The following is a 14,520-nucleotide window of genomic DNA, read 5'->3' as shown; positions in this document are numbered from 1 at the left end:
TGGGTTCCTATGGTGATATATGGACTGGAAGCCCTGGTCGATCTTAACCTTGATTCGCTCCAAATACTGGAGGGTAAATTATGGCGCAAGCTTTTAGGTTTATCACAGGGATTACCGATGGCGATACTGAGATCAGAATTAGGCCTACTCTCGTTAAAAGCATTGGTCTTAAAGAAAAGAGCTGACCTTTTCAAAAAGATGCATATGAACAGTACCAATCAACTTTTGATGACGATGAAAGAGGACCTAACTGGGAATAAACAGGTTAAGCTTGTGAGAGAAATGACCACTCTATTTGAGATGATCAAGTGGACACCCAACTGGGGTGATAACTTTGAATACTTGAAAGCCCAAATGGGGGAAAGACTAAATATTTGGGACTGGCAAAACAACTTTAAACATCTGGAAAGCCTACACAGCTATGGGTTTATATCCCATTTACTTTACACCTATAGAAGGGCACAAACATATTTGAACTTATGCCCTTCGGATAATTTAAGACGCTTTATACTACTCCTGCGTATTAACCACCTACCTGTCTTAACTGTGATAGGACCTGAACGGGCCATTCCCAAACAAGAGCGATTCTGTAGGATGTGTAAGAATGAAATCTCACCCGAAACAGCGAGACATGTCCTTATGCTATGCCCCAGACTGAGTCTAACTTATATAAAACACTACAGTAGGTATGTCCATAATTTAGATCACATCAAGTTGAAAGATTTTTTGGTATATGTGTATTAATACTCTGAATGCAAGTTTACATCTGGCTCTATATAGAGTATGGCATATGGTTAAAGGAAAACTTGAAGAATAGTTACTCTCCCACTCAAAGTTCGCTAAAGAATTATAGGTGATTGGTGATTGATGCTTAGTATCCGTTGCTTATAGGGACGGAGACTTTATGGCTCTGGGGGATAGCCAGTATACAAGAACAATTAAGGGAGGGACTGATTAGTGATCAATGGATTATGGATGGATTGATAAATTACATTCTCCCTGCACGGTTAAAAACATTTTCTTTTTTACTTATGGATTTTATTTAACACAGGTTTATGTGAAATTGAAGGTAGTGAACTCTTTTATATTGTATCTAATAGTATGAAATTTGAAATGAGTTATTTGATGAAGTTATACGAAAGAATAGATGAAGATGAAATGTGTGTGTATCTATTTTTATTTATTGTGTTATGTAATTGGATAACAATTTTATGAAATGATGTGTAAAGTTTTTGTTTAAAAAACTATATCACATTAAAAAAAAATAACATCTAGGTATTTGTAGTCCAAACATTAGTCTCTCATACCTTCTCTGGCACTCTATGTTCAACCAGTGGCTCAAGAGTTAATAATATACTGGAATGGTAAATCTTAAACTATACAGAGAATAGTTAAGTGAGGTGAACACCTAAAACATGTTTCAAAGTCAGTGCATAATAACACACAGCAGCTCCTCTCTGCCAAAATACACAGGGGTACCAAGCATGATTGATGGCCATCTGAACATTATGTACCAAGCTGTCTCTAAATCAATGCACTGCATATCTTACCCACCACAAACAGTAAACGCCCTTCTGAGGTCCCTGGAAGTTCAGGGCATTGGTAGTTGCTAACAATGAAAACCCTACTCTGTAATGAAGTGCTGAAGAATAGGACATATAAGGATGACCCAGAGGGGGAATCCCTAAATAGGCAACAGGGTCTTTACCAGGCAAAGACACCTATTATAGAGAATCAGATATTGATCACTACAGGAGATAAAGTAATTTCCCTTTGTGTAACATACATCTACACTAACAGCGTGTACTACAAAATTGCTGAAAACTCATAATAATATCTGATCTTGAATAATGACAGATGATTTTTTGCACATTTCTTCTGAAAAAGAAGTCTTACTAATGTAAACACTCCCCAACTATGCTATCTCCTGGTAAATTGCCTCCCAGTTCTTTGGCTGTCAAGTAACTTTCATTACTTTCTCCTTTCTCTTATTTGCTGATGTGGAATTACCTATATGGTGTTGCAGTAGATACAGGAGAGACAAAAGGGTAAACTCTTCTTTAGTGTTTCTGATTCCTTGCAGTAGGATCTTGCTTAATTGTGGGGTTTTACAGATTTGCATTACTGAAGACTTTTCCTATCAGCACTATGCAATCGTGGGTAGTGACAATGGAAAGTGTTTCTCATACAACCACTGCCTCCTCAAAGGAGAGCACTCAGAATGCCCTCATTTGTTCATGATAATTCACTAAATGGTTAATTGACTTGATATGTCATCCTCTCACTCTGTTATCCATTTAATCATCCATAAACGTTCTCAAAATGTTACACCTGCATTCAGTCACTCCATCGATCAACCACCCACTCATGATCCAACGCAATGAAGCATTCATTGAGTTACTCAGTCTCAGAATGCATGTTTCCTCAGGTGGTCATTCAGTTTCATAGTTCTGATGCCTGGCATTTCTCTGGCTCTCCAATAAATTGAATTGAATTGATATATTATTTCTGTCGTGCTCATATACAGTGGTTTCAGAGCACAACAAGGCAAGGGAGGGGAACAGGGGAAAACAACACGATCTTACTAGCCCCAGTGACATTGAAAACGCATACGTGCATGGGAGAGAGGGAGAGGAAAAGTGCAAGGAAACATTTATAAAACGCCATTGAACACCAGTAAAACACACTTTAGTAACATTGCTTTTTACTGTGAATTATCAGAATAACAGTGGAATGTTTGCAATGTGGGGAGATATGTGTTTGTTTATTTCTTCCGTTTTTTTTTCTTGCACCTGGAGTACTAATGCAACTGGTAAAAGACAATGCAACGGTTGAGGTTACATGCCCAAGTTGACACCACATGTCGGGTGGCTTTGAACACTAGAAAGTAGTAAGGAGTACACAACAAGGTGTAGAATAATCTTGGGTGATTAGTGTGGGCTCAACTTTTAAGGGATTTAGCACCACAGATTCAGCTTAAGCGTATTTATTTATTGGATATTTGTAAGGCATTCTGGGGTCTGGGACCCGCTATATCCAACGCTCTCTCCCTAATTGCCTCCCCGCTAGAGCTCTTCGGTCTGCTAGCTCCAACTCTCTGTGAATCAGACGCTTCTTTAAGCAAAAAGTGGGGGGGTAGAAGTGTCTCCTGCGCAGGAGTCTCGCTCTGGAATGGTCTCCCTGCCTCTCTCCGGATTTAGCCAAGTTCCAGAAGCTCCTCAAGACTTTCCCTTTGTCCTCCTCCTTCACACTTCCCCTCCCCTGTTAACACCCCCTTCTGCCTCATTGACTGGATGCCTGGTCCCTCTGAGTACTACAGCCCCCCCCCACCCAGTTCCCACCTTCCCTGCACTTACCTGCATTCCCTGGCACTTGCCCTCTAGCCTCCCCTTAGCACTTGCACCTCGCCTCTACACCTTTTTCCCTTCCCACCTTAGCACTTGTTTTTGTGCAGACCATCTCCACCCCCCTCCCTCGAACACTATGTTCTGCATTTGCATGATCAGAATGTCACAAGGCCTAGTAGGACTGTTATTATATTATTCTCCCCGCATCCCCCCACCCTTTTTTTAATCTTGTGTAGCCTTGAAACACCATTTGTTGTATAGGTGCATTACAAATATCCAATAAATAAATCAATAAAATACATGACTAATTGTGTTCAGCTGTCTTTTGTTTCTTTAATATAGGAATCAAAATTAACTCTTCATTTGTGACTGATAAAAAATTGACAATCGTTAAAAAATAGAACACAATTCATGAACAATTATGCAAATAAAAAATGTGCAGCACATTTATCCATATATTTGCATTACTATGAGAAATGCACAGGGTACGATATGGACAGTAGAAGCAGGGGATGGGCAGCAGGGTTGATATTTTATTCTAATATAGGGAAGGATGTGTGTGTGTAATTCCGGGCTATCACACCAGCAGTTTGTCACAGTAAAGCAAAGTGTTGAATGTGTGGTTGTGAATGGAAGGTCTTAATCTTAACATCTGTTTGCTTCAGTGCAATTTCCGGTTCATGAATAATGAAAGCTGTTTCAACAGTACATACACATCCATTCCCACATTATATTTATGTGCACATCTGCACCATCCTCACCTCGAATTATGTACCCTTTTCTGTAGGGGGGGGGGGTTACTTACTCCGGTTGGTAGGGTCAGCATCACTATTTTCATTGGCTCTGGTTAATGAAGTTCCTTCACTTGAGTCACTACAGTGCCAGAGTATGAAGACGGGCATGTCCGCAATCAGAGTCATGTTTTCCAGGAAGCCAATATAACGCTGTTGCTCACTGGCCACTGAGGTAGATCACCTGTACCTGTGGATGATTTTGATAAAACTATGCACCACTTTGTTCACAACTAAACCACATGCAACACATCAAGCATTCTGTATGAATCAAATTGTCCTATCAGAGGGACGGATGGCACCGGAAAAGGAGGCATTCAATAGAATGAATGGTAGAAATACACCGGTCAAATCAAATAAGGCAGTTTGCAAAGTGTGTTGGCTATTCATGGGTGATTTGCAGCAGTGATATGGACGAAATGTGGTAACAAATCTAGTAGGCATAAATATTTTAGAAAACAATATAATCATTGGACAAACAATTGGACGGCAATGCAGAACAATCAATTCAAAAGTATCAGCAATACTTGCAATTACCAGTTTCCATCACTCACTTGTCTGTGTTTTACTACATTTGTCTGGCCTTCTCCCAATGCCTTTCTCCTTACTCACCTCGTGCCTCACCCCACAAACCCTCTTCCTCTTGTTCCCTCTCTTTCCTTCTTCCCCACAACTATCAGTTGTGGCAACTCTCTACTGCCTCCCCTGTTCTGGTTTCACACACTGCCTCCTCTACCTCCACTTACCTCCTCACTCTGTTTCCACTCTACCTCTTCCCCCTAACTCCTGTCTGACCCCCACCTGCCTCCTTTCACTGTCGAATTCTAGCCTCTCCCCACCCACTAAATCTCCTTTGTCTCACTCAGCTACATTTCCACTGGCCCCTTTGAGTGATATATTAAACCGGAATTGGACCATTAACCTCTTCAGGTGACAAACTTGCATATATAGGACATAATTGACAAACAATTTAGTGCAGAGCAAAGTGATCTTGCGCTACAAATGATTTGTGCTGCGATAAATGGGTTTTTCGAATTCACAGATCAGACTTTGCACTGACCCTTCCCACTTAGTGCTCTTCAGGAGTGCTTTGTGAAAGACTGAATGCAACTCGCGGGCAGAGGTAGTGCAAAGAATAAAGAGGGGGGAATAAGCAAAATCCTTCTTAAAGGCGGAAAAAGAAAAACATGGCATTAGGGAGGGATGCACTGTGCAAACAACCAATGCAACCCATCAAGTGCTAAGTAAACCCAATCACGCTATCGCGTTGACTCTAAGGGAGAACGGTCACACTGCCACCCATCACCTGTATGAATCCACAAAGCGCAATGAACACCCATGCATGAAAAGTGCTATGCAACCCCAATGAACATAGGATTGTCACATTTTTGTATTTCTTTTTTATTGTTTAAACCGCAAGAGCAGCAGAATGCTGTAAAGAGTGTAGGTAGCCAGTATTGGGAGGTCTGTGCATTGGTATGTGTGTCCATTGGAATTAGACCTTGGTCAGGTGTTGTCGAAAGAAACATGTTTTGAGAGATTTGCGAAATTGGAGAATTGTAGGAGAATTCTGAGCCGATACCAGGATTAAATTCCAGGGGATGAGTGCATGACAAGAGAATGATTATTTGTAGGTCCACTCTTTGCGGACAAGTTGTGGTTCAAGCAAGTTGGTTGATTTGCTGCCTGAGGTAAGTATGCCCCAGATACGGGGAGCTTAGCCACCAGGTACACAGGTGTGCTACTCATGACTGCTTTGCAGATGATACATGCAGTCTTGAACAGTATACTGGCTTGGAATGGAAGCCAATGTTGCTTGCGTAGGGTGGGGGTAATTTGGTCAAATCTCCATGCTCCTGTAATAAGATGTGCTGCAGGGTGGTGGACTGCTTTTAGCAGAGCAAAGTGAGGAGCGGGGAGTCTTGTCAGGAGAGCATTTCCCGCAATGATGTGGGAGAACACAAGGGCCTGTAGTACAGTCCAGAAGTCCTGCAGCTGGACAAAGGGTTTGATTTGGCAAAGGGTACAGATTCTGAACCTGGCTATTTGGGCCTTCTTGGCTACGTGTTTCTGGAAAGATAGACTGCTGTCAATTGTGAAGCCTAAGGCTTTTGCAGAGTCTGGGAGTTGTGGATCAAATCCTTCTAAGCACATATCATTGATCCATTGTTCATAAAGTTGTTTCTTAGCAGGCGGACTGATGAGGAAAAATTCAGACTTGGATGGGTTTAGTTTGACGTAGGCAGTAGACATCCAGGGCTGGATGATCGCTAGGTAATCACTGAGATGATTGATGACCTCTGCTTTATTTACTTTCAGTATACTGAGTATCGTCTCTGCGTAATGGTGGAATGCTATATGGAGATCTTTGAGGAGAGTGCCCAAAGGCTCCATGTAAAGACATTTGGAGGCTCCACAGTAGACCTGGAGTCAGTTAGAATGCAGTAAGTTCATTTGAACAGCCTGGTGTCTGCCTGATAGGTAGGAGGTAAACCAATTCAGGACAGGGCCATAGATTCCCATCCTGCCCGCAAGGAGGGAGAGAAGGATGCAGTGGTCGACAGTGTTGAATTCAGCCAAGAGGTCATGGAGGTCGAGGAAGTATGAGTCACGCTTATATATGATTTGAAGGGCATCATTCACCACCTGGATGGTGGCTGTCTTGATTCTACATTTGGGCCAGAACCCTGACTGATTGCCATTAAGGAGGTGGAGTAGTTCGATTCTGCCGAGTAGCTGTGTTGCACCTACTTTTTTCAAGATGTTGTCAATAAACAGGAGGTTAGAATTGGGGCAGTAGTTGGCTAGGTCATCTAGATCTAGGGTTGTTTTTTTCAAAAGAGGTCAAATTAGACCAATTTTGAGCGTGTGTGCGAATGATCCTTCCTCGAGGGAGGCATTGATGATGCTGAGGAGCGTATTGAGTGCCGGGCCCGTCAATTGTTTAATGACGGAGGCGGGAATTATATTGTCAGAATCAGAGTAGGTTTGAGGGAGGCAATTATTTTTAGGAGATCTGGGGTAAAGAGAGGAGATATTTTAGTTCAGAGGAGCAGTGTGCATGCTGGGTTGGAGGGGCTACTAAAGCTGTTAGAGGTTGATTCAATGATTTTTTAGATTTTGTCTCTTTTTTTCAATAAAAATGTATTGATTTCATTGCTTTTTTCCTGAGTTGCTGGTACCTCGGGTCGAGTGAGGGTTTGGCACAATGCTTTACGAGCTTTGATCCCTCCTGTTGGAGGCTGCCACAATGGTGGTGTAGTAGTAAACAGCTTTGGCCTTGGTAGGACGAATCCTACAGTTTGCGTGGAAAGAATCGAGATTGGTGAGGAAACCCCAGTTATGTTTTTTGCGCCACTGTTTCTCTATGGCTCTTGTTGAGTGTTTGTTGGAGGCCAGCTCAGGAGTGTACCATGGGGTAGTTGGTTTGGTCTTCGAATGGCTGGATTTAAGGCAGGCATAAGTGTCCATCAGTTTCATAACAGATTTGCTAAATAATTCAAGGAGGGCCAAAACATTCCCTGTGGTAGGGAAGTGTGCAAAATTTGCTTCCAGCTCATTGACTGGGAAGGTTTTGAATTAGTGGTGTTGAGTGAGAGGGTGTTTATCCTGACCTTTGTGAGTCATAGTCGAGTGGGTGACTGATAATTGGATGGCAGCGTGATCAGAGTAGTCATGTTGAAAGGGTCTGCACAGGTGATGCAGGTGGGTGATGTGAAGACTAAATCCTGGGTTTTGCCTTTGTTGTGCGTGGGGGAGAGCACAATTTGCTTAAGGTGCATGGAAGCAGTCAGTGCATAAAGCGTGCTTTGAGTGTGGTTGTCAGCCTCTGACTCCGGATATTAAAATCACCATGAAAGGCATTACTGGAATGTGCTAATTTGGCAGAGTAGAATAAGTTGGAGATGTCTGCAATGAGTCACTCTTGTGAGGTGGTCTGTAGATGAGGTGAAAAGTGGTGGATTCCTTGTGTGATAGAGACAGCAGGCAATTGATTGATTCCAATTAGCTTGTTCTGGAAGGGTGGATGATGGAGCATGGCAAATCGCTCCTGTGGCTGATTACCATGCCACCTTCTGCCTTTCCTGGCTGGTCGGCATGTTGGATGCAGTAGCTTTGTGGTAGGAGGATGTCGAAAACATGTGAGAAGGATGGGAAAAACCATGATTTGGTGATGAACAGGGTATCAAGATTGTTAGATGAGATGAGGTTAGCGATCTCTGCGGCATGAGCGACTGCTGAGTGAGCATTGATCAATATGAGAGGGTGTGTGCATGTGGTCCATGGGTGTTGGATGATGGCAAGGGAAATATTGATGTATTTCACTAGGGTATGTAGGAGTTTGAGCTCAGAATTTTAACAGCATTGTAGCATTCATATGCTAGCATGGGTTTGAACTTCAACTGGGATCCAGGGTGTGAAACTCATTACTGAACTGAAGAGTGTGAGTCTCAGGCAGAATTAAATAGATGCCAATGCACAGAGCACATAATTGAAATTACACTTTGCTTCAGGATGATATTTCTATTAACTAAGCTGCACTAGATATAATACTAACATGAATCAACATACTAATTAACCCAACCCCAGTTGAAATGTAACAGATTCACATAATAACATTTAGTGCAAATTAGTTCATGAAATAAGGTGAATGCAGACTGATGAAAATGCATGATGCTCTGAAAATGGGAAGACAAATTGACTTTAGACGTGCAGGCTGGATTTGCGCTGGTGGTAAGCTGAAAAATGTGAAGGTCCGTTCTGCTGAAACATAACTTTGTTTTAAAGCAGGAAGGGCAAGAGAAAAATGTTTCATTTTTCTACAGAAGTGCAGTTAGTATAATGAGGAAAACACACAGAGGCAGATTGCGTGATTCTTAGTGGGATGATCTGGTAAAGGGGTGGTGTCTTTCTAGATTGACAAGAGGGTTGGTCAGTTCCTCTTCAGGCGCTGGGAGATGAAGGAGCCGAGTGCTGGCTGGGCAGACAGTGTTCAGTGGTGGCGAGCTAATTGATGCCGAAGCTGTCCTTATCCGGATTGACCCTGTGCAAGGAAGGCAGAAAGACTGGGGAAGATTTCCCTGTCAAATTGAGTCGGAAATACCACCAACAAATCCAGGTAAATATGAGGTTAATTGGGGGGCTGGTAATGTGAATGATAACAGGTACCTTAGTTTAAATAGTTCATTTCATTTTAGGTGCTTTATTATGGATCCTATTTGTAATGTGCATGTAATACTGTTTATATTTCTCAAAGTCCTACCGTGTTTTTTTAAAGTGTATTTCTCTTGCCAAGTTCCACAATGCCAAGGACAGTTGGCAGGGCTTTGCACAGATAAAGCGATGAAAGCTATTACAAGAAGAAATGTAGTTGCACTGTGAAGTACAATTTGGGCATTAGTGTCTCTCTGTGTAATTGCCATATTTCTATTTTACGATATAAAAAAACAGATTAAAAAAGTAACTTAGTCTCATGATATTTATCCTGCATTCAGTCCCTTTTATTTGACATGCATAAGGAGGCAGGGGTGTGGTAAGAAATATCTCAAAGTAAGGTTGCTGCTGTGAGATGTTTATTGAGAGAGATTGAATGAATGTGCAGTATTTCAATTGCATGCTTTAAAATTGTTGAAACTCAGCCAAAAGGTTGTAGTGTGGTGTTGTACATAAGGTACCACAGGAAGGTGTGAGCCATCTATCCAGAATGTATCAAGTCCATTATTTCGTTTTTTGCTAGTGACCCTGGTAAAACTAATTATTAGGCAGTATTCTGTAATTAGTCTCACCACTATAAAAATATCCCAACAGGTTACCACACTATATTGATTATAAAATACCACCAAATACCACCATAATAGAAAATACCACAAAGTAATAGATATAACCCCAAAATATATCCAACAGGTAGCTTGCCAGGGGTGGGCAAGGTGCTTGGCCATTCAAACCTTAGTGAGAATGGGGACTGGCTGTAGAGGGAGCAGACACATTGTGATGCCTTTTGGTGAGTAGTAGTAGCGATTAGTTTGTAGGTGAAATGCAGTTTAGCAGGCCAGGCTCTTCGTCATATCAGGCACAAACAGATGAGGTCCTTGTCTTTGTCTGTTCTTTGCTGAGAATGTTGGCTATGAGGACACCTAAGGATAACTGATTAAATAGGTGGTGGGTACATGCTGGATCCTGCATTTATAGTACTGATATTACTACATGGAAAGAGGAGCAAGAGGAGGGCCAGAATCTCCCATCCACGAACAACATATTTCAGATGCCAGGTGAGGTGGTGATTGGAAGATATTTCTTCCCTCCCCATGTCATCCTAGTCCTTGTCAGGGAGTGGGATAATGACTTGGTATCACCTACAATGTGCTCATAGGTGTTGACACCTCTTGTCAAACTTCTATCAGCCTTACACTTCCTGGGAACTGAATCATTGCAGCATACTACAGTCATTGTTTGGGGTATATCACAGCCCACGCAATAAAGGTACCTCCACCGCTCTTGCACTGCATCCTAGCACAATTGCATGCCAAGCACACGGCAGACAAGGCAGAGAGTGTGCAAGGAATCATATGCAGGTGCACACATTCCCTGGGTCCTGGAAGCCATTGACTGCACCCATTTGGTGTTGCAACCTCACTGAGAGACTAAGCACATCTATCGCAACATCACACTTTAGCATTCCATCAATGTGCAGGTGATCTGTGATGCATGTGAATCTCAATCTTCTTTCATTCCCCATAAACCAGGCCCTTACCTCAGGAATCTTTGGAAACACCTGGCTCACGGGTGAGTATCAACTATCACACAGACAAAAGCAGTTGCATGACACACAGAAACACAAGCAATTGCACTACATGCGATTGTTACGCATTTTGTCCTTTACAGGGAACAGCGTCTACCCGGTGTCACCATTCCTGTTCACACCGAACAGGAACGCAGCCAGCCTTGCTGTGGTGCGCTACAATGCAGCACACATAGCCAGTACGGGCATAGTGGAGTGCATATTTCGAGTGCTCAAGTTATGCTCCCACTCCCTTGATCACTCAGGTGGTGTATTGCTATTTGCACCACCAGTAGTATGCAAAATCATGATAGCATGTTGTGTCCTGCATAATATTGCCACATGTTGTGCATAGCAGTAGAGCTGCAGGAGGGCCTTCACCCCCATCCACAGGTACCACCCATTGCTTTAGCAGGCCAAAGAGCACAAGGATAGGACACATGCAACCAGTTAGTACAAACCTACTTCACATGTATTGCAACCCCTGTGGAGCACACACAGTAAAGCCACATCCCTGATGTCCATCAATTAAGAAATTGGTCTAATCCAGCTTACCGATAACAACACCCAGAGAATGTGAGTCTTGGGATGGGAGCCAGTATGTGCCCGATAACATTACAAGTACAATGCTACATCATTGACATCCATCACATAAAGTGCAGAAACCATGGCCACAAACGTTTGAAGTGGAAATAAAAGTTGCTATGTCAAAGGCCCAACATTCCACATATTGGCATGTCTCCATACCATGTGTTTCCCTGAGTTGCATGCATCAAGTCCAACACAAATGTCTCACCAGACTGCCATATTGATGATTGGTCCCTCTGTACCATTGCTGCTGGTCATGCTCACCTCCACTTACCACGGCCAGGTATATGCTCCTACAATGGGGAAAATCAACATTTGCCCACCCACTCCCTCCTCATTCATTTCTATGATAACCTCAACATGTCCCTTGTCCTATCATAAATATGTGATCCAAATCTTCCAGAAAGCAATGGAGCCACTCACAGAATACACAAACATAAAAAATATTATGTAAGGTTACACACCCTTCAAAATGAGCATTTCTTGATCATATGAATGGGATCACAGCAGCAACACTACATATGTCACATGAGAAAGACATTTAAGCCTCCCACACCCGCACCTTACCAGAAACTGACAGCATACTTCATACATCCTCCACATGCATACTTGTCATCTTGATTATCCTCTTACATGGATTGTGAGAGTCAGATGTGTTGCATCGGGGTGGACTGGCAACCAAAAGAAATAATTGTCAAAGTGGATTCATAATCACACTTATTTAACAAGGCAGAAAATGTGGAAATACCACACAAAAGAGACAACGGGTGCAGAGGCCTCCTGGGAAATGTCCAGAGTTCCCTATAGGACAGTCCAGCCCAGATAATGAAAGGATCTATGTGATTTTTGCGACCACTTTTATTACGGCGGGTGAAAATGCCGATTTTTTTTTTTAAACCCCCATTACAGCACATACATATGCCAGGGGAGACCCCCTAAACCCCCTATATTTTCATTATATTACACCCCCCCCACATATTACATGGACGCGGCAGTTATGGTTAAGTTGGTGTTTCCATAGGAAGAGCATTTTTTGGGTGGCTTATAACTTCGCTCCCTCTGGACGAATCCTCACCAAACTTTTCAAAAAAAGTATATGGCCCACTCTGAACTTAGACATAATGGGAAAAAACTTTGCGCACGCCTACAGCCCAAACCGCTGGACGGATTTACACCAAATTTGCGCAAGGAGTGGGGGCTTGCTCCCGAAAGCGTGCTTTTGCAAATTTGGTGTAAATCCGTCCAGTAGTTTATTTTAAAATGACCAAAATGTAAGGCAAAAAAATTAGTGATATCTCCGTTCGCTTCGCAGACGGACTTCCCGGTTCGCTCTGCGGACAGTGCCCTGATTGCCCCAGCGGCTTGCGTGATGTCTGTGGACATGAAACGTGTTCGCTGATTGGACGGCATGGGGCGTGGAGCGCGTCAGATTTTTTGTGGCGCCCGCCATCTTGCATTCGCCGACGACCGCGGACAGGACGGTGAAACTTGGATTAAACATTGTATTTAGTGGAGTGTGTTGGTGTGTAAGAGTGTTTGGGGAGGGTGGGGGAGTATGAGATAGGTTCAATGTTCTGTTTTTTTATGTGCTAGACGCTTTTGTTGTGTTCGATTTTTCTGCGCACAACACAGCTGTTCTGAAATGTTCATAAATAGACAGAATGGATTCGGTGTCAAGTTGAAAGTGTTCTAAGAAGACTTGTGGGGTCCTGGAATGTTTGCAGGGGGTGTCCTGAAGACGTTGTCTGTATTGTTCGTTGTGAAGCTGAAAGTGTTCTAAGAACACTCGCAATGTCCTGAAATGTTCGTACATAAAGAAAATGGGGGTGTTCTGAGGACGTTGTCCGTATTGTTCGCTGACAAGTTGAATGTGTTCTAAGAACACTCGTGGTGTCCTGAAATGTTCGAAAATAAACGAAATGGGGGTGTTCTGAGGAAGTTCTCCGTATTGTGTGCCTGCTTAGCTGTATCCAATGAGGGAATGGCACAGAGAGTGAAGTGGAAATGGTAGAAGGGCTGTCTAAGAGTCTAAGAGTTACCCGGTCCGCGGACAGGGCGTGCTACATCCAGGGTTTTCCACCAAATCCAGCATGGAAAGAAGACTGTAGGGATCAGCCAATCAGATGTTGAGGTTGTGGATTTGTGTTCAAAGAGACTGTGTGTAGTGAAGATGGCAGAAGTGGAGAAAGTAGGAGGTTGGTGCTTGGAGATATGTTTGTGCATGGTTTACAAAAGTATGCTCAATGCAGGCATGTTGCAAAGAGTTTTGATGTTAAAGGAGTGGAGGTGGTGTGGAGCACTGTGCCTGATTGCAATGTACAGGGAATTGTACAAGTTTGTGTAGATATGGGCAGGATGAACGGTCCCCATGTGGTAGTTTTGCACTATGGTGCTTTGCATTTGGGCTATGTTACTTTGTTGGCAGATATGGAACATTTGGTTCAAGCAGTAATGAACATCCTTCCAAATGCCAAAGTAATGTTTTTTCGAGATTAGTACCTAGGGCAATATGGGACAATAGTTCAGTTTTTTGTCCTCAGCAAAACAATGCTAGGTGTGTAATCAACTGAGGCATGTGTGCCTTCATGCTTAGAGCTGGTATGTTCTTCTGTATTAATGAGAATATTGATTCTAGTAATGCTGTTTATTTTAAAGAAGATGGCATTTCCTTATCTTTTATGGGAAATGCCATTCTGTTTTGGAATGTAAGGGTTGCTTTGGAGAAGGTTATGTGAAGATTTTAGGGGTAAAGTAAGAAAAATAAAAAAAAAATACAAAATAACAGGTGTCTGTCAAGCATCTGCAAAAAAAACCAAAATAATGGCTCTTTTCAGAGTTTCTGCATCAGTTGCTTAGTATACTGGATAGAACTTCATAATAGAATGCTATTTATATCAATGCATTGCTTAATGCATTAATTAGCTCATGATATTTATTCAAATGATCCAGTGGCACTTTTTGGTCAACATTATAAGAATCCCTCCTACAGAGTTTTCATGAAAAGTAAATGCACATG

This window comes from Ambystoma mexicanum, chromosome 2q, assembly GCF_040938575.1.
Source record: "Ambystoma mexicanum isolate Mex_15411 chromosome 2q, UKY_AmexF1_1, whole genome shotgun sequence".
Lineage (NCBI taxonomy): Eukaryota > Metazoa > Chordata > Amphibia > Caudata > Ambystomatidae > Ambystoma > Ambystoma mexicanum.
This window is presented reverse-complemented; position numbering follows the sequence as displayed.